This window comes from Chrysoperla carnea (genome assembly GCF_905475395.1).
Source record: "Chrysoperla carnea chromosome X unlocalized genomic scaffold, inChrCarn1.1 SUPER_X_unloc_1, whole genome shotgun sequence".
In the NCBI taxonomy this organism is placed as follows: Eukaryota; Metazoa; Arthropoda; class Insecta; order Neuroptera; family Chrysopidae; genus Chrysoperla; species Chrysoperla carnea.
In genome coordinates, this window is record NW_025408044.1 from 414135 (window position 1) to 441773 (window position 27639).

General features: G+C 23.7%; 4 non-coding genes across 4 annotated transcripts; all 4 read left to right on the forward strand.

Annotated features, from left to right (window-relative positions):
- The first annotated feature begins 3236 nt into the window (after positions 1 to 3236).
- Positions 3237 to 3355, forward strand: LOC123303512. The gene has a single exon (XR_006535628.1). It is a non-coding gene; the product is annotated as a 5S ribosomal RNA (ribosomal RNA).
- Positions 3356 to 9714: 6359 nt separating this feature from the next.
- On the forward strand, positions 9715 to 9833 carry LOC123303513. Its single transcript, XR_006535629.1, has one exon. It is a non-coding gene; the product is annotated as a 5S ribosomal RNA (ribosomal RNA).
- Positions 9834 to 16191: 6358 nt separating this feature from the next.
- On the forward strand, positions 16192 to 16310 carry LOC123303514. Its single transcript, XR_006535630.1, has one exon. It is a non-coding gene; the product is annotated as a 5S ribosomal RNA (ribosomal RNA).
- A 6355-nt stretch (positions 16311 to 22665) lies between these two features.
- LOC123303527 lies at positions 22666 to 22784 on the forward strand. The gene has a single exon (XR_006535642.1). It is a non-coding gene; the product is annotated as a 5S ribosomal RNA (ribosomal RNA).
- Positions 22785 to 27639: the final 4855 nt, after the last annotated feature.

The window sequence follows — 27639 nt, forward strand, 5'->3', positions numbered from 1 at the left end:
TGGAAGAATTCACAGATTATTACGAAAAGGAAATTATGCTGAACGAGTAGGTGCTGGTGCCCCAGTATATTTGGCTGCTGTTATGGAATATTTGGCTGCAGAAGTTCTCGAGTTAGCTGGTAATGCTGCCCGTGATAACAAAAAAACACGTATCATTCCACGTCATTTACAATTGGCAATTCGTAATGATGAAGAATTAAATAAATTATTATCTGGTGTAACAATTGCTCAAGGTGGTGTATTACCAAACATTCAAGCAGTGTTATTACCAAAGAAAACTGAAAAGAAAGCATAAATTAAAAACATTGCATTAATTTTTATAATAATAATACATCGATCATAGGCCTTTTAATAAAAGGCCACAAATTTATTTAAAATAAGAGTAAAAATTATTTTTATAAATAATATATTATAATATTTTTTTAAAGAATCAATTTAAATAATTATAAATTAATGATTCTTTTTTTTTTTTTCTTTTTTTATATGTTATTATGGAAATAATTCATCATATTATGATGACATTTAGGTAACATATTATAAGAATATTCATAAAATATTATCAAAATAATATTGTATTATGATGATATTTAGACAAAATATTATAAGAATATACACAAAATATTATCAAAATAATATCATTAGATAACAAAACTGTTCATGATACTCATACCTTTACTAGAGATAAAAGTATCAGGATGCACTTGTATTAATACATATTATCACAACATCACAAAATATTTTTTAAAAGGAAAAATTTTTTTAAAATTATTATAAAATTTGATTGAATTAAATTTCAATTTATTTTTTTAATAATTAAAGAAAAAAAAAAAACAAAGCATATAAACTTTCTATTGAAAATGTTATTTTAAACTAGATGGCCAAGTGAACTTCGTTACACAAACAATATATGACGTATTCGTTATTTAAATAATCAGTATCCTTTGATATTATATCAATACGTTACTCTCTTCTTTTGATACATATTAATAAAATTTCAATTTATAAGATTTTATGTCAATTATATAAATAATATTATAAATTTTCTAAATACATAAGTTAAGTAACAAAAAATTTGAATAACAAGATAAATTTATATATTATGTTTTAATACTCGATACTATAATATATCGCATCCGTTACCAATTATTCGGTATCCTTTGATTTATACACAGAATGAACTAAAAATATATATCAAATTTATTTTATTTATTTATATATTTAATATTATTATTATTATTTTATATTACAAAGTTTCTTAACGAAGCTTACAATGATTTCTCATATCGTACTTAACAAAATTATTTAGATCATATAAAATTTAAATTGTTAAAAAATTTGTATATTTATTATTATTATTATTTATTTTTATTAAAATTACATAACATAAAATTAATAATATTTTAATAATTATATAAATTAATTCTTATTTAAAATAATCTTATATTAATCTCAACAAATACTCTAATAATATATTTTGTCATAAATTTTTTTATATTTAAAATAAATATTATAATATATAAATACTTATATCAGTATAAAATTTCTTTATATAATTATGAAAAAATTAATTTAATAGTTAATTATTGATATTAATGCATAAATAAAAGTATTTTCTAATGAAATATATTTTGTCAATGTTCGATTAACACATTTCATAATAATACGTTTTCATTATTGACAAAAAAAGTTTTTCTAAAAATGAAATCTTATACTATAATATATATATTTATATATTAAATTTTTTAATTATTTATATACTAATAATTTATAATAAATCGATATTAAATAAAAAATAAAAATATATACTTTTTAAGTTTACCTTAAAAATATTATTGTTTTGTATGATTGAAATAATTAATATTAAACTATGTTTATTAATAATTGTTAATAAAAAAATTAAATATATTTTAATTTATAAAATAAATATTATTATTAAATTTATAATTTATTATTTTATATATTATAGAAATTGAAAAAATAAATCATGTTTACTACGACAGTAAATTAGAAATACTATTTAATTTTTATGTGTTTTCTACATGGTACTTTGACTTACATAGGGACTTATATTATTGTGAATAATGATATAATTGAAAACCTTTATTTTTTATTTGATAGAATTATTATATTTTATCATTTAAATATTTATAATAAATACATTATTTTTATAAAGTAAAAAAATATGGCCGAAGAAAATTCTACAGCTGTTGCAGCAACTGCGGTTACTGCTGCTTCTACAACACCAACAAAAAAAGCAACAGCTTCTGGTGCTAAACGTACAAAACAACATTCAAAACCAACACATCCACGTACATCAGAAATGGTTGTTAACGCAATTAAAAATTTAAAAGAACGTGGTGGTTCATCATTACAAGCAATTAAAAAATATTTAGCTGCAAATTATAAAGTGGATTCTGATAAAATTTCACCATTTATTAAAAAATATTTAAAAGCTGCTGTAACTGAGGGAGCCTTGGTACAAACTAAAGGTAAAGGTGCATCTGGTTCATTCAAATTGGCTGCTTCCGCTTCATCTAATTCTTCAGCTAAATCAAAAGTATCCAAAAAAGAAAGTGGAGCAAAAGGTTCAGCAAAGAGTGCTAAAAGTAAACGGGCACCAAAAGAAAAGAAAGCCACAACTACATCATTGGCAGCCAAAAAGCCTAAAGCAAAAAAAGCGACTCCATCATCATCAACTGCTGCTAAAAAAGTTACTGCAAAATCATCAGCGGCATCAAAAAAAGCACCAGTTAAAGCAAAACCAGCAAAAAGTACAAAATCCGCTGCCAAAAGTAGCCCTGCTCGTAAACCGAAAGCACCAAAAGCTAAGAAAGCTTCTGTTGCCAAATCATCTCCTACAAAAATTAAAAAAGCAGCACCAAAAAAGAAATGATCTGTTACTTTAATAATATATTGAAATATTTCATTATTTTTGCTAAAAAATGAAAATAACATAGGCCTTAATACAGGCCACAAATTAATATTTGATAAGAGTAAATTATTTTTTGTATAAATATTTTATAAAATAATAGTTAAGAAACATTTGCCACAGTCAGTACCACGGATGGGTGGCCACTTGAGAATACTGTGTGCGGTTGCATTTTTATTTAAAATATATGGTATAATAAATAAGTATATATTTAAATTGATTACTTCATTGAAAATTTTAATAATATACTTTAATATTAATGATATTTATGAAAAATATATATTTGTAAAAATTTTCATTTATTACTGGCAACAGCCATACCACGTTGAAAACACCGGTTCTCGTCCGATCACCGAAGTTAAGCAACATTGGGCACAGTCAGTACTTGGATGGGTGACCGCTTGGGAACACTGTGTGCGGTTGCCTTTTTATATTAAAAATATAAATTATTTTTCTTCTTTTCTTTTTTTTTACACACCATATATAAATATATGTTATTTAGAAATGTAAACCTTTTATATTATTCGTCAACAAATAAATATTATTTTTTGTATAAAATTTTATTGCATTTATAACTCATATCATGGTTACTTTAAAGCGAGAAGTTTTTTTAATATTTCAAATGAATATAAAATAATATAAATTTTATGAAATTTATTTATTTTTAGAAATAGCAATCGCTTATAATTATAACAAAATTTTAATAATGTTTAATTTTATTTCAATAATTTATATATATATATATATATATATATATTTTTTAATAAAAATAATATACTCTTATTTAATAATATATGTTGGTCCTATATATAGGACCGAAAATATTTCTTATTTGTTTTTTTTTTTTTTAAATTGTCATTTAAAACGCTTATGCACGTTCTCCACGAATACGTCTTGCCAATTGTATATCCTTAGGCATAATTGTAACACGCTTTGCATGAATTGCGCATAAATTGGTATCTTCAAATAAACCTACTAAATAGGCTTCACTAGCTTCTTGTAATGCCATAACAGCTGAACTTTGGAAACGTAAATCGGTTTTAAAATCTTGTGCAATTTCACGTACTAAACGTTGGAATGGTAATTTACGAATTAACAATTCAGTACTTTTTTGATAACGACGAATTTCTCGTAAAGCTACTGTACCAGGACGATATCTGTGTGGTTTTTTTACTCCACCAGTTGCTGGTGCACTTTTACGTGCAGCTTTCGTTGCTAATTGTTTTCTTGGTGCTTTACCACCAGTTGATTTACGTGCAGTTTGCTTGGTTCTAGCCATTTTCAAATAATAATGTTTTTACAAAAAAACACACAATTTTAAAAATTATATTCGACAATTTGATACTACAAAGTCAAATGTTTAAATGCGAAATAAATGTGTTGTATTTATATTTATATGAAATTTCAAAATTTTTGTTGTCATATCCTATTGGATAGCTATCAGAGTATGGACTAATCAAATTGTATAGGCGTGGCTTAAAAAATCTTTAATGCTTTATATAAAAAGGCACAATTGTACCGGCGCTCACATACATTACAATACTTGTGAGGTTAACACACGTGTTATCCGTTCGTTAAAATATTGTAAATAATTTTTTATTAAAATGACTGGCAGAGGAAAAGGTGGAAAGGGTCTTGGAAAAGGGGGTGCAAAACGTCATAGAAAAGTTTTGCGTGATAATATCCAAGGTATTACAAAACCTGCAATTCGTCGTTTAGCACGACGAGGTGGAGTAAAACGTATCTCTGGTTTAATTTATGAAGAAACACGTGGTGTACTTAAAGTATTCCTTGAAAATGTTATTCGGGATGCTGTTACATATACTGAACACGCAAAACGTAAAACAGTTACAGCTATGGATGTTGTATATGCATTAAAACGACAAGGTCGTACTTTGTATGGTTTTGGAGGTTAAGAAAATATAATAATTTACTTAAAATATTTAGTAAATTTATTAAAGAATATTTAATACATCCGATAAATTTAAACAGGCTTTCCTTTTTGGGAAGCCACTAATTTTATTTATATAAGAGTAAATAAATTTGTTAATAAATATAACATATTATATAATTTGTTTACAACAAATTATTTTGTTTATAACATACATTACCAAATATTTTTATTTATTTTTTTTTTTTTTATTGTAATATATCTGCAATAATAAATTATAATTTGTATATTATCTATTTTATTTTACAATAACTTATTGAATTTTTGAAAAAATTTTATTATAAATTAATATACTATTATATTTTTTATATATACAAGTTAAGAGTAACAAGTATCGATAGGAGATTATCGAATTTATAACTAATAAAACATTTCGCCTTAATCAAAGAAAATAAAGATTTTGCTATACCATTTTTTATACTTTCAATAAATAATTTATTATTAAATTTTTATTATTTCATTTATTTTTTAAAATTATTAAAAATATTTTTCTAATAATTATAAGCGTACATAAACAAGTAGTAAATGTAAAATGAAAATAATAAAGGTAATGTAATGCATTTGCATTACACTGATTTACGATATATATTCCGCGATATCCTTTATTATATTTAAAATTAATAATATTGATATACTAATAATAGATATATTCAAGCTATTAATATATAAAATTTTATATTAAATATGATATTAATAATTGTTTATTTTATTTTTTTGTATATATAAAAATAATTTACTCTTATTTAAAAAATTTGATGGCTCTCTTAAAAAGAGAGCCGTTTTTATATGTTGATGTATTTTTATGTTATCAATTAAATAATATTTTCGATTTATTTATTTTGAACTTGTATATTTTGTAACAGCTTTAGTACCTTCACTAACAGCGTGCTTTGCCAATTCACCAGGTAATAATAATCGAACTGCGGTTTGAATTTCCCGACTTGTGATTGTTGAACGTTTATTATAATGTGCTAAACGTGATGCTTCAGCAGCAATACGTTCAAAAATATCATTAACAAAACTGTTCATGATACTCATAGCTTTACTAGAGATACCAGTATCAGGATGCACTTGTTTTAATACTTTGTAAATGTAAATTGCATATGATTCCTTGCGCTTCCTCTTCTTTTTCTTATCACTCTTTGATATATTTTTTTGAGCTTTGCCAGCTTTTTTTGCTGCTTTTCCACTTGTTTTTGGTGGCATTGTTACAAACAATTAATATACACAGATAGTTACAGAACACCAGTCAGTATATGTATGAGCGTGTCGTGTATACAACTAGCGTATTATATACGCGAAGATGGATATAACAATAAAAATGAATACTACTCTCTGATTGGCTAAAAATAATACTATAAGGTGATTGGTTTATTTTTAAAGTTTTATATTTTATAAATATTATAAATTAAAATACCCAAATAACATTTTAAACATTTATGTTACAATCCCCGTAACGTACACATCTGTGTGATTATATTTACAAAAAAAAATATTAATTAAATAAATTTATTCGCTATGTCTGGACGAGGTAAAGGTGGTAAAGTAAAGGGAAAGGCAAAGTCAAGATCAAGCCGAGCAGGATTACAATTTCCTGTTGGAAGAATTCACAGATTATTACGAAAAGGAAATTATGCTGAACGAGTAGGTGCTGGTGCCCCAGTATATTTGGCTGCTGTTATGGAATATTTGGCTGCAGAAGTTCTCGAGTTAGCTGGTAATGCTGCCCGTGATAACAAAAAAACACGTATCATTCCACGTCATTTACAATTGGCAATTCGTAATGATGAAGAATTAAATAAATTATTATCTGGTGTAACAATTGCTCAAGGTGGTGTATTACCAAACATTCAAGCAGTGTTATTACCAAAGAAAACTGAAAAGAAAGCATAAATTAAAAACATTGCATTAATTTTTATAATAATAATACATCGATCATAGGCCTTTTAATAAAAGGCCACAAATTTATTTAAAATAAGAGTAAAAATTATTTTTATAAATAATATATTATAATATTTTTTTAAAGAATCAATTTAAATAATTATAAATTAATGATTCTTTTTTTTTTTTTCTTTTTTTATATGTTATTATGGAAATAATTCATCATATTATGATGACATTTAGGTAACATATTATAAGAATATTCATAAAATATTATCAAAATAATATTGTATTATGATGATATTTAGACAAAATATTATAAGAATATACACAAAATATTATCAAAATAATATCATTAGATAACAAAACTGTTCATGATACTCATACCTTTACTAGAGATAAAAGTATCAGGATGCACTTGTATTAATACATATTATCACAACATCACAAAATATTTTTTAAAAGGAAAAATTTTTTTAAAATTATTATAAAATTTGATTGAATTAAATTTCAATTTATTTTTTTAATAATTAAAGAAAAAAAAAAAACAAAGCATATAAACTTTCTATTGAAAATGTTATTTTAAACTAGATGGCCAAGTGAACTTCGTTACACAAACAATATATGACGTATTCGTTATTTAAATAATCAGTATCCTTTGATATTATATCAATACGTTACTCTCTTCTTTTGATACATATTAATAAAATTTCAATTTATAAGATTTTATGTCAATTATATAAATAATATTATAAATTTTCTAAATACATAAGTTAAGTAACAAAAAATTTGAATAACAAGATAAATTTATATATTATGTTTTAATACTCGATACTATAATATATCGCATCCGTTACCAATTATTCGGTATCCTTTGATTTATACACAGAATGAACTAAAAATATATATCAAATTTATTTTATTTATTTATATATTTAATATTATTATTATTATTTTATATTACAAAGTTTCTTAACGAAGCTTACAATGATTTCTCATATCGTACTTAACAAAATTATTTAGATCATATAAAATTTAAATTGTTAAAAAATTTGTATATTTATTATTATTATTATTTATTTTTATTAAAATTACATAACATAAAATTAATAATATTTTAATAATTATATAAATTAATTCTTATTTAAAATAATCTTATATTAATCTCAACAAATACTCTAATAATATATTTTGTCATAAATTTTTTTATATTTAAAATAAATATTATAATATATAAATACTTATATCAGTATAAAATTTCTTTATATAATTATGAAAAAATTAATTTAATAGTTAATTATTGATATTAATGCATAAATAAAAGTATTTTCTAATGAAATATATTTTGTCAATGTTCGATTAACACATTTCATAATAATACGTTTTCATTATTGACAAAAAAAGTTTTTCTAAAAATGAAATCTTATACTATAATATATATATTTATATATTAAATTTTTTAATTATTTATATACTAATAATTTATAATAAATCGATATTAAATAAAAAATAAAAATATATACTTTTTAAGTTTACCTTAAAAATATTATTGTTTTGTATGATTGAAATAATTAATATTAAACTATGTTTATTAATAATTGTTAATAAAAAAATTAAATATATTTTAATTTATAAAATAAATATTATTATTAAATTTATAATTTATTATTTTATATATTATAGAAATTGAAAAAATAAATCATGTTTACTACGACAGTAAATTAGAAATACTATTTAATTTTTATGTGTTTTCTACATGGTACTTTGACTTACATAGGGACTTATATTATTGTGAATAATGATATAATTGAAAACCTTTATTTTTTATTTGATAGAATTATTATATTTTATCATTTAAATATTTATAATAAATACATTATTTTTATAAAGTAAAAAAATATGGCCGAAGAAAATTCTACAGCTGTTGCAGCAACTGCGGTTACTGCTGCTTCTACAACACCAACAAAAAAAGCAACAGCTTCTGGTGCTAAACGTACAAAACAACATTCAAAACCAACACATCCACGTACATCAGAAATGGTTGTTAACGCAATTAAAAATTTAAAAGAACGTGGTGGTTCATCATTACAAGCAATTAAAAAATATTTAGCTGCAAATTATAAAGTGGATTCTGATAAAATTTCACCATTTATTAAAAAATATTTAAAAGCTGCTGTAACTGAGGGAGCCTTGGTACAAACTAAAGGTAAAGGTGCATCTGGTTCATTCAAATTGGCTGCTTCCGCTTCATCTAATTCTTCAGCTAAATCAAAAGTATCCAAAAAAGAAAGTGGAGCAAAAGGTTCAGCAAAGAGTGCTAAAAGTAAACGGGCACCAAAAGAAAAGAAAGCCACAACTACATCATTGGCAGCCAAAAAGCCTAAAGCAAAAAAAGCGACTCCATCATCATCAACTGCTGCTAAAAAAGTTACTGCAAAATCATCAGCGGCATCAAAAAAAGCACCAGTTAAAGCAAAACCAGCAAAAAGTACAAAATCCGCTGCCAAAAGTAGCCCTGCTCGTAAACCGAAAGCACCAAAAGCTAAGAAAGCTTCTGTTGCCAAATCATCTCCTACAAAAATTAAAAAAGCAGCACCAAAAAAGAAATGATCTGTTACTTTAATAATATATTGAAATATTTCATTATTTTTGCTAAAAAATGAAAATAACATAGGCCTTAATACAGGCCACAAATTAATATTTGATAAGAGTAAATTATTTTTTGTATAAATATTTTATAAAATAATAGTTAAGAAACATTTGCCACAGTCAGTACCACGGATGGGTGGCCACTTGAGAATACTGTGTGCGGTTGCATTTTTATTTAAAATATATGGTATAATAAATAAGTATATATTTAAATTGATTACTTCATTGAAAATTTTAATAATATACTTTAATATTAATGATATTTATGAAAAATATATATTTGTAAAAATTTTCATTTATTACTGGCAACAGCCATACCACGTTGAAAACACCGGTTCTCGTCCGATCACCGAAGTTAAGCAACATTGGGCACAGTCAGTACTTGGATGGGTGACCGCTTGGGAACACTGTGTGCGGTTGCCTTTTTATATTAAAAATATAAATTATTTTTCTTCTTTTCTTTTTTTTTACACACCATATATAAATATATGTTATTTAGAAATGTAAACCTTTTATATATTATTCGTCAACAAATAAATATTATTTTTTGTATAAAATTTTATTGCATTTATAACTCATATCATGGTTACTTTAAAGCGAGAAGTTTTTTTAATATTTCAAATGAATATAAAATAATATAAATTTTATGAAATTTATTTATTTTTAGAAATAGCAATCGCTTATAATTATAACAAAATTTTAATAATGTTTAATTTTATTTCAATAATTTATATATATATATATATATATATATTTTTTAATAAAAATAATATACTCTTATTTAATAATATATGTTGGTCCTATATATAGGACCGAAAATATTTCTTATTTGTTTTTTTTTTTTTTAAATTGTCATTTAAAACGCTTATGCACGTTCTCCACGAATACGTCTTGCCAATTGTATATCCTTAGGCATAATTGTAACACGCTTTGCATGAATTGCGCATAAATTGGTATCTTCAAATAAACCTACTAAATAGGCTTCACTAGCTTCTTGTAATGCCATAACAGCTGAACTTTGGAAACGTAAATCGGTTTTAAAATCTTGTGCAATTTCACGTACTAAACGTTGGAATGGTAATTTACGAATTAACAATTCAGTACTTTTTTGATAACGACGAATTTCTCGTAAAGCTACTGTACCAGGACGATATCTGTGTGGTTTTTTTACTCCACCAGTTGCTGGTGCACTTTTACGTGCAGCTTTCGTTGCTAATTGTTTTCTTGGTGCTTTACCACCAGTTGATTTACGTGCAGTTTGCTTGGTTCTAGCCATTTTCAAATAATAATGTTTTTACAAAAAAACACACAATTTTAAAAATTATATTCGACAATTTGATACTACAAAGTCAAATGTTTAAATGCGAAATAAATGTGTTGTATTTATATTTATATGAAATTTCAAAATTTTTGTTGTCATATCCTATTGGATAGCTATCAGAGTATGGACTAATCAAATTGTATAGGCGTGGCTTAAAAAATCTTTAATGCTTTATATAAAAAGGCACAATTGTACCGGCGCTCACATACATTACAATACTTGTGAGGTTAACACACGTGTTATCCGTTCGTTAAAATATTGTAAATAATTTTTTATTAAAATGACTGGCAGAGGAAAAGGTGGAAAGGGTCTTGGAAAAGGGGGTGCAAAACGTCATAGAAAAGTTTTGCGTGATAATATCCAAGGTATTACAAAACCTGCAATTCGTCGTTTAGCACGACGAGGTGGAGTAAAACGTATCTCTGGTTTAATTTATGAAGAAACACGTGGTGTACTTAAAGTATTCCTTGAAAATGTTATTCGGGATGCTGTTACATATACTGAACACGCAAAACGTAAAACAGTTACAGCTATGGATGTTGTATATGCATTAAAACGACAAGGTCGTACTTTGTATGGTTTTGGAGGTTAAGAAAATATAATAATTTACTTAAAATATTTAGTAAATTTATTAAAGAATATTTAATACATCCGATAAATTTAAACAGGCTTTCCTTTTTGGGAAGCCACTAATTTTATTTATATAAGAGTAAATAAATTTGTTAATAAATATAACATATTATATAATTTGTTTACAACAAATTATTTTGTTTATAACATACATTACCAAATATTTTTATTTATTTTTTTTTTTTTATTGTAATATATCTGCAATAATAAATTATAATTTGTATATTATCTATTTTATTTTACAATAACTTATTGAATTTTTGAAAAAATTTTATTATAAATTAATATACTATTATATTTTTTATATATACAAGTTAAGAGTAACAAGTATCGATAGGAGATTATCGAATTTATAACTAATAAAACATTTCGCCTTAATCAAAGAAAATAAAGATTTTGCTATACCATTTTTTATACTTTCAATAAATAATTTATTATTAAATTTTTATTATTTCATTTATTTTTTAAAATTATTAAAAATATTTTTCTAATAATTATAAGCGTACATAAACAAGTAGTAAATGTAAAATGAAAATAATAAAGGTAATGTAATGCATTTGCATTACACTGATTTACGATATATATTCCGCGATATCCTTTATTATATTTAAAATTAATAATATTGATATACTAATAATAGATATATTCAAGCTATTAATATATAAAATTTTATATTAAATATGATATTAATAATTGTTTATTTTATTTTTTTGTATATATAAAAATAATTTACTCTTATTTAAAAAATTTGATGGCTCTCTTAAAAAGAGAGCCGTTTTTATATGTTGATGTATTTTTATGTTATCAATTAAATAATATTTTCGATTTATTTATTTTGAACTTGTATATTTTGTAACAGCTTTAGTACCTTCACTAACAGCGTGCTTTGCCAATTCACCAGGTAATAATAATCGAACTGCGGTTTGAATTTCCCGACTTGTGATTGTTGAACGTTTATTATAATGTGCTAAACGTGATGCTTCAGCAGCAATACGTTCAAAAATATCATTAACAAAACTGTTCATGATACTCATAGCTTTACTAGAGATACCAGTATCAGGATGCACTTGTTTTAATACTTTGTAAATGTAAATTGCATATGATTCCTTGCGCTTCCTCTTCTTTTTCTTATCACTCTTTGATATATTTTTTTGAGCTTTGCCAGCTTTTTTTGCTGCTTTTCCACTTGTTTTTGGTGGCATTGTTACAAACAATTAATATACACAGATAGTTACAGAACACCAGTCAGTATATGTATGAGCGTGTCGTGTATACAACTAGCGTATTATATACGCGAAGATGGATATAACAATAAAAATGAATACTACTCTCTGATTGGCTAAAAATAATACTATAAGGTGATTGGTTTATTTTTAAAGTTTTATATTTTATAAATATTATAAATTAAAATACCCAAATAACATTTTAAACATTTATGTTACAATCCCCGTAACGTACACATCTGTGTGATTATATTTACAAAAAAAAATATTAATTAAATAAATTTATTCGCTATGTCTGGACGAGGTAAAGGTGGTAAAGTAAAGGGAAAGGCAAAGTCAAGATCAAGCCGAGCAGGATTACAATTTCCTGTTGGAAGAATTCACAGATTATTACGAAAAGGAAATTATGCTGAACGAGTAGGTGCTGGTGCCCCAGTATATTTGGCTGCTGTTATGGAATATTTGGCTGCAGAAGTTCTCGAGTTAGCTGGTAATGCTGCCCGTGATAACAAAAAAACACGTATCATTCCACGTCATTTACAATTGGCAATTCGTAATGATGAAGAATTAAATAAATTATTATCTGGTGTAACAATTGCTCAAGGTGGTGTATTACCAAACATTCAAGCAGTGTTATTACCAAAGAAAACTGAAAAGAAAGCATAAATTAAAAACATTGCATTAATTTTTATAATAATAATACATCGATCATAGGCCTTTTAATAAAAGGCCACAAATTTATTTAAAATAAGAGTAAAAATTATTTTTATAAATAATATATTATAATATTTTTTTAAAGAATCAATTTAAATAATTATAAATTAATGATTCTTTTTTTTTTTTTCTTTTTTTATATGTTATTATGGAAATAATTCATCATATTATGATGACATTTAGGTAACATATTATAAGAATATTCATAAAATATTATCAAAATAATATTGTATTATGATGATATTTAGACAAAATATTATAAGAATATACACAAAATATTATCAAAATAATATCATTAGATAACAAAACTGTTCATGATACTCATACCTTTACTAGAGATAAAAGTATCAGGATGCACTTGTATTAATACATATTATCACAACATCACAAAATATTTTTTAAAAGGAAAAATTTTTTTAAAATTATTATAAAATTTGATTGAATTAAATTTCAATTTATTTTTTTAATAATTAAAGAAAAAAAAAAAAAAAAGCATATAAACTTTCTATTGAAAATGTTATTTTAAACTAGATGGCCAAGTGAACTTCGTTACACAAACAATATATGACGTATTCGTTATTTAAATAATCAGTATCCTTTGATATTATATCAATACGTTACTCTCTTCTTTTGATACATATTAATAAAATTTCAATTTATAAGATTTTATGTCAATTATATAAATAATATTATAAATTTTCTAAATACATAAGTTAAGTAACAAAAAATTTGAATAACAAGATAAATTTATATATTATGTTTTAATACTCGATACTATAATATATCGCATCCGTTACCAATTATTCGGTATCCTTTGATTTATACACAGAATGAACTAAAAATATATATCAAATTTATTTTATTTATTTATATATTTAATATTATTATTATTATTTTATATTACAAAGTTTCTTAACGAAGCTTACAATGATTTCTCATATCGTACTTAACAAAATTATTTAGATCATATAAAATTTAAATTGTTAAAAAATTTGTATATTTATTATTATTATTATTTATTTTTATTAAAATTACATAACATAAAATTAATAATATTTTAATAATTATATAAATTAATTCTTATTTAAAATAATCTTATATTAATCTCAACAAATACTCTAATAATATATTTTGTCATAAATTTTTTTATATTTAAAATAAATATTATAATATATAAATACTTATATCAGTATAAAATTTCTTTATATAATTATGAAAAAATTAATTTAATAGTTAATTATTGATATTAATGCATAAATAAAAGTATTTTCTAATGAAATATATTTTGTCAATGTTCGATTAACACATTTCATAATAATACGTTTTCATTATTGACAAAAAAAGTTTTTCTAAAAATGAAATCTTATACTATAATATATATATTTATATATTAAATTTTTTAATTATTTATATACTAATAATTTATAATAAATCGATATTAAATAAAAAATAAAAATATATACTTTTTAAGTTTACCTTAAAAATATTATTGTTTTGTATGATTGAAATAATTAATATTAAACTATGTTTATTAATAATTGTTAATAAAAAAATTAAATATATTTTAATTTATAAAATAAATATTATTATTAAATTTATAATTTATTATTTTATATATTATAGAAATTGAAAAAATAAATCATGTTTACTACGACAGTAAATTAGAAATACTATTTAATTTTTATGTGTTTTCTACATGGTACTTTGACTTACATAGGGACTTATATTATTGTGAATAATGATATAATTGAAAACCTTTATTTTTTATTTGATAGAATTATTATATTTTATCATTTAAATATTTATAATAAATACATTATTTTTATAAAGTAAAAAAAAATGGCCGAAGAAAATTCTACAGCTGTTGCAGCAACTGCGGTTACTGCTGCTTCTACAACACCAACAAAAAAAGCAACAGCTTCTGGTGCTAAACGTACAAAACAACATTCAAAACCAACACATCCACGTACATCAGAAATGGTTGTTAACGCAATTAAAAATTTAAAAGAACGTGGTGGTTCATCATTACAAGCAATTAAAAAATATTTAGCTGCAAATTATAAAGTGGATTCTGATAAAATTTCACCATTTATTAAAAAATATTTAAAAGCTGCTGTAACTGAGGGAGCCTTGGTACAAACTAAAGGTAAAGGTGCATCTGGTTCATTCAAATTGGCTGCTTCCGCTTCATCTAATTCTTCAGCTAAATCAAAAGTATCCAAAAAAGAAAGTGGAGCAAAAGGTTCAGCAAAGAGTGCTAAAAGTAAACGGGCACCAAAAGAAAAGAAAGCCACAACTACATCATTGGCAGCCAAAAAGCCTAAAGCAAAAAAAGCGACTCCATCATCATCAACTGCTGCTAAAAAAGTTACTGCAAAATCATCAGCGGCATCAAAAAAAGCACCAGTTAAAGCAAAACCAGCAAAAAGTACAAAATCCGCTGCCAAAAGTAGCCCTGCTCGTAAACCGAAAGCACCAAAAGCTAAGAAAGCTTCTGTTGCCAAATCATCTCCTACAAAAATTAAAAAAGCAGCACCAAAAAAGAAATGATCTGTTACTTTAATAATATATTGAAATATTTCATTATTTTTGCTAAAAAATGAAAATAACATAGGCCTTAATACAGGCCACAAATTAATATTTGATAAGAGTAAATTATTTTTTGTATAAATATTTTATAAAATAATAGTTAAGAAACATTTGCCACAGTCAGTACCACGGATGGGTGGCCACTTGAGAATACTGTGTGCGGTTGCATTTTTATTTAAAATATATGGTATAATAAATAAGTATATATTTAAATTGATTACTTCATTGAAAATTTTAATAATATACTTTAATATTAATGATATTTATGAAAAATATATATTTGTAAAAATTTTCATTTATTACTGGCAACAGCCATACCACGTTGAAAACACCGGTTCTCGTCCGATCACCGAAGTTAAGCAACATTGGGCACAGTCAGTACTTGGATGGGTGACCGCTTGGGAACACTGTGTGCGGTTGCCTTTTTATATTAAAAATATAAATTATTTTTCTTCTTTTCTTTTTTTTTACACACCATATATAAATATATGTTATTTAGAAATGTAAACCTTTTATATTATTCGTCAACAAATAAATATTATTTTTTGTATAAAATTTTATTGCATTTATAACTCATATCATGGTTACTTTAAAGCGAGAAGTTTTTTTAATATTTCAAATGAATATAAAATAATATAAATTTTATGAAATTTATTTATTTTTAGAAATAGCAATCGCTTATAATTATAACAAAATTTTAATAATGTTTAATTTTATTTCAATAATTTATATATATATATATATATATATTTTTTAATAAAAATAATATACTCTTATTTAATAATATATGTTGGTCCTATATATAGGACCGAAAATATTTCTTCTTTGTTTTTTTTTTTTTAAATTGTCATTTAAAACGCTTATGCACGTTCTCCACGAATACGTCTTGCCAATTGTATATCCTTAGGCATAATTGTAACACGCTTTGCATGAATTGCGCATAAATTGGTATCTTCAAATAAACCTACTAAATAGGCTTCACTAGCTTCTTGTAATGCCATAACAGCTGAACTTTGGAAACGTAAATCGGTTTTAAAATCTTGTGCAATTTCACGTACTAAACGTTGGAATGGTAATTTACGAATTAACAATTCAGTACTTTTTTGATAACGACGAATTTCTCGTAAAGCTACTGTACCAGGACGATATCTGTGTGGTTTTTTTACTCCACCAGTTGCTGGTGCACTTTTACGTGCAGCTTTCGTTGCTAATTGTTTTCTTGGTGCTTTACCACCAGTTGATTTACGTGCAGTTTGCTTGGTTCTAGCCATTTTCAAATAATAATGTTTTTACAAAAAAACACACAATTTTAAAAATTATATTCGACAATTTGATACTACAAAGTCAAATGTTTAAATGCGAAATAAATGTGTTGTATTTATATTTATATGAAATTTCAAAATTTTTGTTGTCATATCCTATTGGATAGCTATCAGAGTATGGACTAATCAAATTGTATAGGCGTGGCTTAAAAAATCTTTAATGCTTTATATAAAAAGGCACAATTGTACCGGCGCTCACATACATTACAATACTTGTGAGGTTAACACACGTGTTATCCGTTCGTTAAAATATTGTAAATAATTTTTTATTAAAATGACTGGCAGAGGAAAAGGTGGAAAGGGTCTTGGAAAAGGGGGTGCAAAACGTCATAGAAAAGTTTTGCGTGATAATATCCAAGGTATTACAAAACCTGCAATTCGTCGTTTAGCACGACGAGGTGGAGTAAAACGTATCTCTGGTTTAATTTATGAAGAAACACGTGGTGTACTTAAAGTATTCCTTGAAAATGTTATTCGGGATGCTGTTACATATACTGAACACGCAAAACGTAAAACAGTTACAGCTATGGATGTTGTATATGCATTAAAACGACAAGGTCGTACTTTGTATGGTTTTGGAGGTTAAGAAAATATAATAATTTACTTAAAATATTTAGTAAATTTATTAAAGAATATTTAATACATCCGATAAATTTAAACAGGCTTTCCTTTTTGGGAAGCCACTAATTTTATTTATATAAGAGTAAATAAATTTGTTAATAAATATAACATATTATATAATTTGTTTACAACAAATTATTTTGTTTATAACATACATTACCAAATATTTTTATTTATTTTTTTTTTTTTATTGTAATATATCTGCAATAATAAATTATAATTTGTATATTATCTATTTTATTTTACACTAACTTATTGAATTTTTGAAAAAATTTTATTATAAATTAATATACTATTATATTTTTTATATATACAAGTTAAGAGTAACAAGTATCGATAGGAGATTATCGAATTTATAACTAATAAAACATTTCGCCTTAATCAAAGAAAATAAAGATTTTGCTATACCATTTTTTATACTTTCAATAAATAATTTATTATTAAATTTTTATTATTTCATTTATTTTTTAAAATTATTAAAAATATTTTTCTAATAATTATAAGCGTACATAAACAAGTAGTAAATGTAAAATGAAAATAATAAAGGTAATGTAATGCATTTGCATTACACTGATTTACGATATATATTCCGCGATATCCTTTATTATATTTAAAATTAATAATATTGATATACTAATAATAGATATATTCAAGCTATTAATATATAAAATTTTATATTAAATATGATATTAATAATTGTTTATTTTATTTTTTTGTATATATAAAAATAATTTACTCTTATTTAAAAAATTTGATGGCTCTCTTAAAAAGAGAGCCATTTTTATATGTTGATGTATTTTTATGTTATCAATTAAATAATATTTTCGATTTATTTATTTTGAACTTGTATATTTTGTAACAGCTTTAGTACCTTCACTAACAGCGTGCTTTGCCAATTCACCAGGTAATAATAATCGAACTGCGGTTTGAATTTCCCGACTTGTGATTGTTGAACGTTTATTATAATGTGCTAAACGTGATGCTTCAGCAGCAATACGTTCAAAAATATCATTAACAAAACTGTTCATGATACTCATAGCTTTACTAGAGATACCAGTATCAGGATGCACTTGTTTTAATACTTTGTAAATGTAAATTGCATATGATTCCTTGCGCTTCCTCTTCTTTTTCTTATCACTCTTTGATATATTTTTTTGAGCTTTGCCAGCTTTTTTTGCTGCTTTTCCACTTGTTTTTGGTGGCATTGTTACAAACAATTAATATACACAGATAGTTACAGAACACCAGTCAGTATATGTATGAGCGTGTCGTGTATACAACTAGCGTATTATATACGCGAAGATGGATATAACAATAAAAATGAATACTACTCTCTGATTGGCTGAAAATAATACTATAAGGTGATTGGTTTATTTTTAAAGTTTTATATTTTATAAATATTATAAATTAAAATACCCAAATAACATTTTAAACATTTATGTTACAATCCCCGTAACGTACACATCTGTGTGATTATATTTACAAAAAAAAATATTAATTAAATAAATTTATTCGCTATGTCTGGACGAGGTAAAGGTGGTAAAGTAAAGGGAAAGGCAAAGTCAAGATCAAGCCGAGCAGGATTACAATTTCCTGTTGGAAGAATTCACAGATTATTACGAAAAGGAAATTATGCTGAACGAGTAGGTGCTGGTGCCCCAGTATATTTGGCTGCTGTTATGGAATATTTGGCTGCAGAAGTTCTCGAGTTAGCTGGTAATGCTGCCCGTGATAACAAAAAAACACGTATCATTCCACGTCATTTACAATTGGCAATTCGTAATGATGAAGAATTAAATAAATTATTATCTGGTGTAACAATTGCTCAAGGTGGTGTATTACCAAACATTCAAGCAGTGTTATTACCAAAGAAAACTGAAAAGAAAGCATAAATTAAAAACATTGCATTAATTTTTATAATAATAATACATCGATCATAGGCCTTTTAATAAAAGGCCACAAATTTATTTAAAATAAGAGTAAAAATTATTTTTATAAATAATATATTATAATATTTTTTTAAAGAATCAATTTAAATAATTATAAATTAATGATTCTTTTTTTTTTTTTCTTTTTTTATATGTTATTATGGAAATAATTCATCATATTATGATGACATTTAGGTAACATATTATAAGAATATTCATAAAATATTATCAAAATAATATTGTATTATGATGATATTTAGACAAAATATTATAAGAATATACACAAAATATTATCAAAATAATATCATTAGATAACAAAACTGTTCATGATACTCATACCTTTACTAGAGATAAAAGTATCAGGATGCACTTGTATTAATACATATTATCACAACATCACAAAATATTTTTTAAAAGGAAAAATTTTTTTAAAATTATTATAAAATTTGATTGAATTAAATTTCAATTTATTTTTTTAATAATTAAAGAAAAAAAAAAAAAAAAGCATATAAACTTTCTATTGAAAATGTTATTTTAAACTAGATGGCCAAGTGAACTTCGTTACACAAACAATATATGACGTATTCGTTATTTAAATAATCAGTATCCTTTGATATTATATCAATACGTTACTCTCTTCTTTTGATACATATTAATAAAATTTCAATTTATAAGATTTTATGTCAATTATATAAATAATATTATAAATTTTCTAAATACATAAGTTAAGTAACAAAAAATTTGAATAACAAGATAAATTTATATATTATGTTTTAATACTCGATACTATAATATATCGCATCCGTTACCAATTATTCGGTATCCTTTGATTTATACACAGAATGAACTAAAAATATATATCAAATTTATTTTATTTATTTATATATTTAATATTATTATTATTATTTTATATTACAAAGTTTCTTAACGAAGCTTACAATGATTTCTCATATCGTACTTAACAAAATTATTTAGATCATATAAAATTTAAATTGTTAAAAAATTTGTATATTTATTATTATTATTATTTATTTTTATTAAAATTACATAACATAAAATTAATAATATTTTAATAATTATATAAATTAATTCTTATTTAAAATAATCTTATATTAATCTCAACAAATACTCTAATAATATATTTTGTCATAAATTTTTTTATATTTAAAATAAATATTATAATATATAAATACTTATATCAGTATAAAATTTCTTTATATAATTATGAAAAAATTAATTTAATAGTTAATTATTGATATTAATGCATAAATAAAAGTATTTTCTAATGAAATATATTTTGTCAATGTTCGATTAACACATTTCATAATAATACGTTTTCATTATTGACAAAAAAAGTTTTTCTAAAAATGAAATCTTATACTATAATATATATATATTTATATATTAAATTTTTTAATTATTTATATACTAATAATTTATAATAAATCGATATTAAATAAAAAATAAAAATATATACTTTTTAAGTTTACCTTAAAAATATTATTGTTTTGTATGATTGAAATAATTAATATTAAACTATGTTTATTAATAATTGTTAATAAAAAAATTAAATATATTTTAATTTATAAAATAAATATTATTATTAAATTTATAATTTATTATTTTATATATTATAGAAATTGAAAAAATAAATCATGTTTACTACGACAGTAAATTAGAAATACTATTTAATTTTTATGTGTTTTCTACATGGTACTTTGACTTACATAGGGACTTATATTATTGTGAATAATGATATAATTGAAAACCTTTATTTTTTATTTGATAGAATTATTATATTTTATCATTTAAATATTTATAATAAATACATTATTTTTATAAAGTAAAAAAATATGGCCGAAGAAAATTCTACAGCTGTTGCAGCAACTGCGGTTACTGCTGCTTCTACAACACCAACAAAAAAAGCAACAGCTTCTGGTGCTAAACGTACAAAACAACATTCAAAACCAACACATCCACGTACATCAGAAATGGTTGTTAACGCAATTAAAAATTTAAAAGAACGTGGTGGTTCATCATTACAAGCAATTAAAAAATATTTAGCTGCAAATTATAAAGTGGATTCTGATAAAATTTCACCATTTATTAAAAAATATTTAAAAGCTGCTGTAACTGAGGGAGCCTTGGTACAAACTAAAGGTAAAGGTGCATCTGGTTCATTCAAATTGGCTGCTTCCGCTTCATCTAATTCTTCAGCTAAATCAAAAGTATCCAAAAAAGAAAGTGGAGCAAAAGGTTCAGCAAAGAGTGCTAAAAGTAAACGGGCACCAAAAGAAAAGAAAGCCACAACTACATCATTGGCAGCCAAAAAGCCTAAAGCAAAAAAAGCGACTCCATCATCATCAACTGCTGCTAAAAAAGTTACTGCAAAATCATCAGCGGCATCAAAAAAAGCACCAGTTAAAGCAAAACCAGCAAAAAGTACAAAATCCGCTGCCAAAAGTAGCCCTGCTCGTAAACCGAAAGCACCAAAAGCTAAGAAAGCTTCTGTTGCCAAATCATCTCCTACAAAAATTAAAAAAGCAGCACCAAAAAAGAAATGATCTGTTACTTTAATAATATATTGAAATATTTCATTATTTTTGCTAAAAAATGAAAATAACATAGGCCTTAATACAGGCCACAAATTAATATTTGATAAGAGTAAATTATTTTTTGTATAAATATTTTATAAAATAATAGTTAAGAAACATTTGCCACAGTCAGTACCACGGATGGGTGGCCACTTGAGAATACTGTGTGCGGTTGCATTTTTATTTAAAATATATGGTATAATAAATAAGTATATATTTAAATTGATTACTTCATTGAAAATTTTAATAATATACTTTAATATTAATGATATTTATGAAAAATATATATTTGTAAAAATTTTCATTTATTACTGGCAACAGCAATACCACGTTGAAAACACCGGTTCTCGTCCGATCACCGAAGTTAAGCAACATTGGGCACAGTCAGTACTTGGATGGGTGACCGCTTGGGAACACTGTGTGCGGTTGCCTTTTTATATTAAAAATATAAATTATTTTTCTTCTTTTCTTTTTTTTTACACACCATATATAAATATATGTTATTTAGAAATGTAAACCTTTTATATTATTCGTCAACAAATAAATATTATTTTTTTTATAAAATTTTATTGCATTTATAACTCATATCATGGTTACTTTAAAGCGAGAAGTTTTTTTAATATTTCAAATGAATATAAAATAATATAAATTTTATGAAATTTATTTATTTTTAGAAATAGCAATCGCTTATAATTATAACAAAATTTTAATAATGTTTAATTTTATTTCAATAATTTATATATATATATATATATATATATTTTTTAATAAAAATAATATACTCTTATTTAATAATATATGTTGGTCCTATATATAGGACCGAAAATATTTCTTATTTGTTTTTTTTTTTTTAAATTGTCATTTAAAACGCTTATGCACGTTCTCCACGAATACGTCTTGCCAATTGTATATCCTTAGGCATAATTGTAACACGCTTTGCATGAATTGCGCATAAATTGGTATCTTCAAATAAACCTACTAAATAGGCTTCACTAGCTTCTTGTAATGCCATAACAGCTGAACTTTGGAAACGTAAATCGGTTTTAAAATCTTGTGCAATTTCACGTACTAAACGTTGGAATGGTAATTTACGAATTAACAATTCAGTACTTTTTTGATAACGACGAATTTCTCGTAAAGCTACTGTACCAGGACGATATCTGTGTGGTTTTTTTACTCCACCAGTTGCTGGTGCACTTTTACGTGCAGCTTTCGTTGCTAATTGTTTTCTTGGTGCTTTACCACCAGTTGATTTACGTGCAGTTTGCTTGGTTCTAGCCATTTTCAAATAATAATGTTTTTACAAAAAAACACACAATTTTAAAAATTATATTCGACAATTTGATACTACAAAGTCAAATGTTTAAATGCGAAATAAATGTGTTGTATTTATATTTATATGAAATTTCAAAATTTTTGTTGTCATATCCTATTGGATAGCTATCAGAGTATGGACTAATCAAATTGTATAGGCGTGGCTTAAAAAATCTTTAATGCTTTATATAAAAAGGCACAATTGTACCGGCGCTCACATACATTACAATACTTGTGAGGTTAACACACGTGTTATCCGTTCGTTAAAATATTGTAAATAATTTTTTATTAAAATGACTGGCAGAGGAAAAGGTGGAAAGGGTCTTGGAAAAGGGGGTGCAAAACGTCATAGAAAAGTTTTGCGTGATAATATCCAAGGTATTACAAAACCTGCAATTCGTCGTTTAGCACGACGAGGTGGAGTAAAACGTATCTCTGGTTTAATTTATGAAGAAACACGTGGTGTACTTAAAGTATTCCTTGAAAATGTTATTCGGGATGCTGTTACATATACTGAACACGCAAAACGTAAAACAGTTACAGCTATGGATGTTGTATATGCATTAAAACGACAAGGTCGTACTTTGTATGGTTTTGGAGGTTAAGAAAATATAATAATTTACTTAAAATATTTAGTAAATTTATTAAAGAATATTTAATACATCCGATAAATTTAAACAGGCTTTCCTTTTTGGGAAGCCACTAATTTTATTTATATAAGAGTAAATAAATTTGTTAATAAATATAACATATTATATAATTTGTTTACAACAAATTATTTTGTTTATAACATACATTACCAAATATTTTTATTTATTTTTTTTTTTTTATTGTAATATATCTGCAATAATAAATTATAATTTGTATATTATCTATTTTATTTTACAATAACTTATTGAATTTTTGAAAAAATTTTATTATAAATTAATATACTATTATATTTTTTATATATACAAGTTAAGAGTAACAAGTATCGATAGGAGATTATCGAATTTATAACTAATAAAACATTTCGCCTTAATCAAAGAAAATAAAGATTTTGCTATACCATTTTTTATACTTTCAATAAATAATTTATTATTAAATTTTTATTATTTCATTTATTTTTTAAAATTATTAAAAATATTTTTCTAATAATTATAAGCGTACATAAACAAGTAGTAAATGTAAAATGAAAATAATAAAGGTAATGTAATGCATTTGCATTACACTGATTTACGATATATATTCCGCGATATCCTTTATTATATTTAAAATTAATAATATTGATATACTAATAATAGATATATTCAAGCTATTAATATATAAAATTTTATATTAAATATGATATTAATAATTGTTTATTTTATTTTTTTGTATATATAAAAATAATTTACTCTTATTTAAAAAATTTGATGGCTCTCTTAAAAAGAGAGCCGTTTTTATATGTTGATGTATTTTTATGTTATCAATTAAATAATATTTTCGATTTATTTATTTTGAACTTGTATATTTTGTAACAGCTTTAGTACCTTCACTAACAGCGTGCTTTGCCAATTCACCAGGTAATAATAATCGAACTGCGGTTTGAATTTCCCGACTTGTGATTGTTGAACGTTTATTATAATGTGCTAAACGTGATGCTTCAGCAGCAATACGTTCAAAAATATCATTAACAAAACTGTTCATGATACTCATAGCTGTACTAGAGATACCAGTATCAGGATGCACTTGTTTTAATACTTTGTAAATGTAAATTGCATATGATTCCTTGCGCTTCCTCTTCTTTTTCTTATCACTCTTTGATATATTTTTTTGAGCTTTGCCAGCTTTTTTTGCTGCTTTTCCACTTGTTTTTGGTGGCATTGTTACAAACAATTAATATACACAGATAGTTACAGAACACCAGTCAGTATATGTATGAGCGTGTCGTGTATACAACTAGCGTATTATATACGCGAAGATGGATATAACAATAAAAATGAATACTACTCTCTGATTGGCTGAAAATAATACTATAAGGTGATTGGTTTATTTTTAAAGTTTTATATTTTATAAATATTATAAATTAAAATACCCAAATAACATTTTAAACATTTATGTTACAATCCCCGTAACGTACACATCTGTGTGATTATATTTACAAAAAAAAATATTAATTAAATAAATTTATTCGCTATGTCTGGACGAGGTAAAGGTGGTAAAGTAAAGGGAAAGGCAAAGTCAAGATCAAGCCGAGCAGGATTACAATTTCCTGTTGGAAGAATTCACAGATTATTACGAAAAGGAAATTATGCTGAACGAGTAGGTGCTGGTGCCCCAGTATATTTGGCTGCTGTTATGGAATATTTGGCTGCAGAAGTTCTCGAGTTAGCTGGTAATGCTGCCCGTGATAACAAAAAAACACGTATCATTCCACGTCATTTACAATTGGCAATTCGTAATGATGAAGAATTAAATAAATTATTATCTGGTGTAACAATTGCTCAAGGTGGTGTATTACCAAACATTCAAGCAGTGTTATTACCAAAGAAAACTGAAAAGAAAGCATAAATTAAAAACATTGCATTAATTTTTATAATAATAATACATCGATCATAGGCCTTTTAATAAAAGGCCACAAATTTATTTAAAATAAGAGTAAAAATTATTTTTATAAATAATATATTATAATATTTTTTTAAAGAATCAATTTAAATAATTATAAATTAATGATTCTTTTTTTTTTTTTTTTTTTTTATATGTTATTATGGAAATAATTCATCATATTATGATGACATTTAGGTAACATATTATAAGAATATTCATAAAATATTATCAAAATAATATTGTATTATGATGATATTTAGACAAAATATTATAAGAATATACACAAAATATTATCAAAATAATATCATTAGATAACAAAACTGTTCATGATACTCATACCTTTACTAGAGATAAAAGTATCAGGATGCACTTGTATTAATACATATTATCACAACATCACAAAATATTTTTTAAAAGGAAAAATTTTTTTAAAATTATTATAAAATTTGATTGAATTAAATTTCAATTTATTTTTTTAATAATTAAAGAAAAAAAAAAAAAAAAGCATATAAACTTTCTATTGAAAATGTTATTTTAAACTAGATGGCCAAGTGAACTTCGTTACACAAACAATATATGACGTATTCGTTATTTAAATAATCAGTATCCTTTGATATTATATCAATACGTTACTCTCTTCTTTTGATACATATTAATAAAATTTCAATTTATAAGATTTTATGTCAATTATATAAATAATATTATAAATTTTCTAAATACATAAGTTAAGTAACAAAAAATTTGAATAACAAGATAAATTTATATATTATGTTTTAATACTCGATACTATAATATATCGCATCCGTTACCAATTATTCGGTATCCTTTGATTTATACACAGAATGAACTAAAAATATATATCAAATTTATTTTATTTATTTATATATTTAATATTATTATTATTATTTTATATTACAAAGTTTCTTAACGAAGCTTACAATGATTTCTCATATCGTACTTAACAAAATTATTTAGATCATATAAAATTTAAATTGTTAAAAAATTTGTATATTTATTATTATTATTATTTATTTTTATTAAAATTACATAACATAAAATTAATAATATTTTAATAATTATATAAATTAATTCTTATTTAAAATAATCTTATATTAATCTCAACAAATACTCTAATAATATATTTTGTCATAAATTTTTTTATATTTAAAATAAATATTATAATATATAAATACTTATATCAGTATAAAATTTCTTTATATAATTATGAAAAAATTAATTTAATAGTTAATTATTGATATTAATGCATAAATAAAAGTATTTTCTAATGAAATATATTTTGTCAATGTTCGATTAACACATTTCATAATAATACGTTTTCATTATTGACAAAAAAAGTTTTTCTAAAAATGAAATCTTATACTATAATATATATATTTATATATTA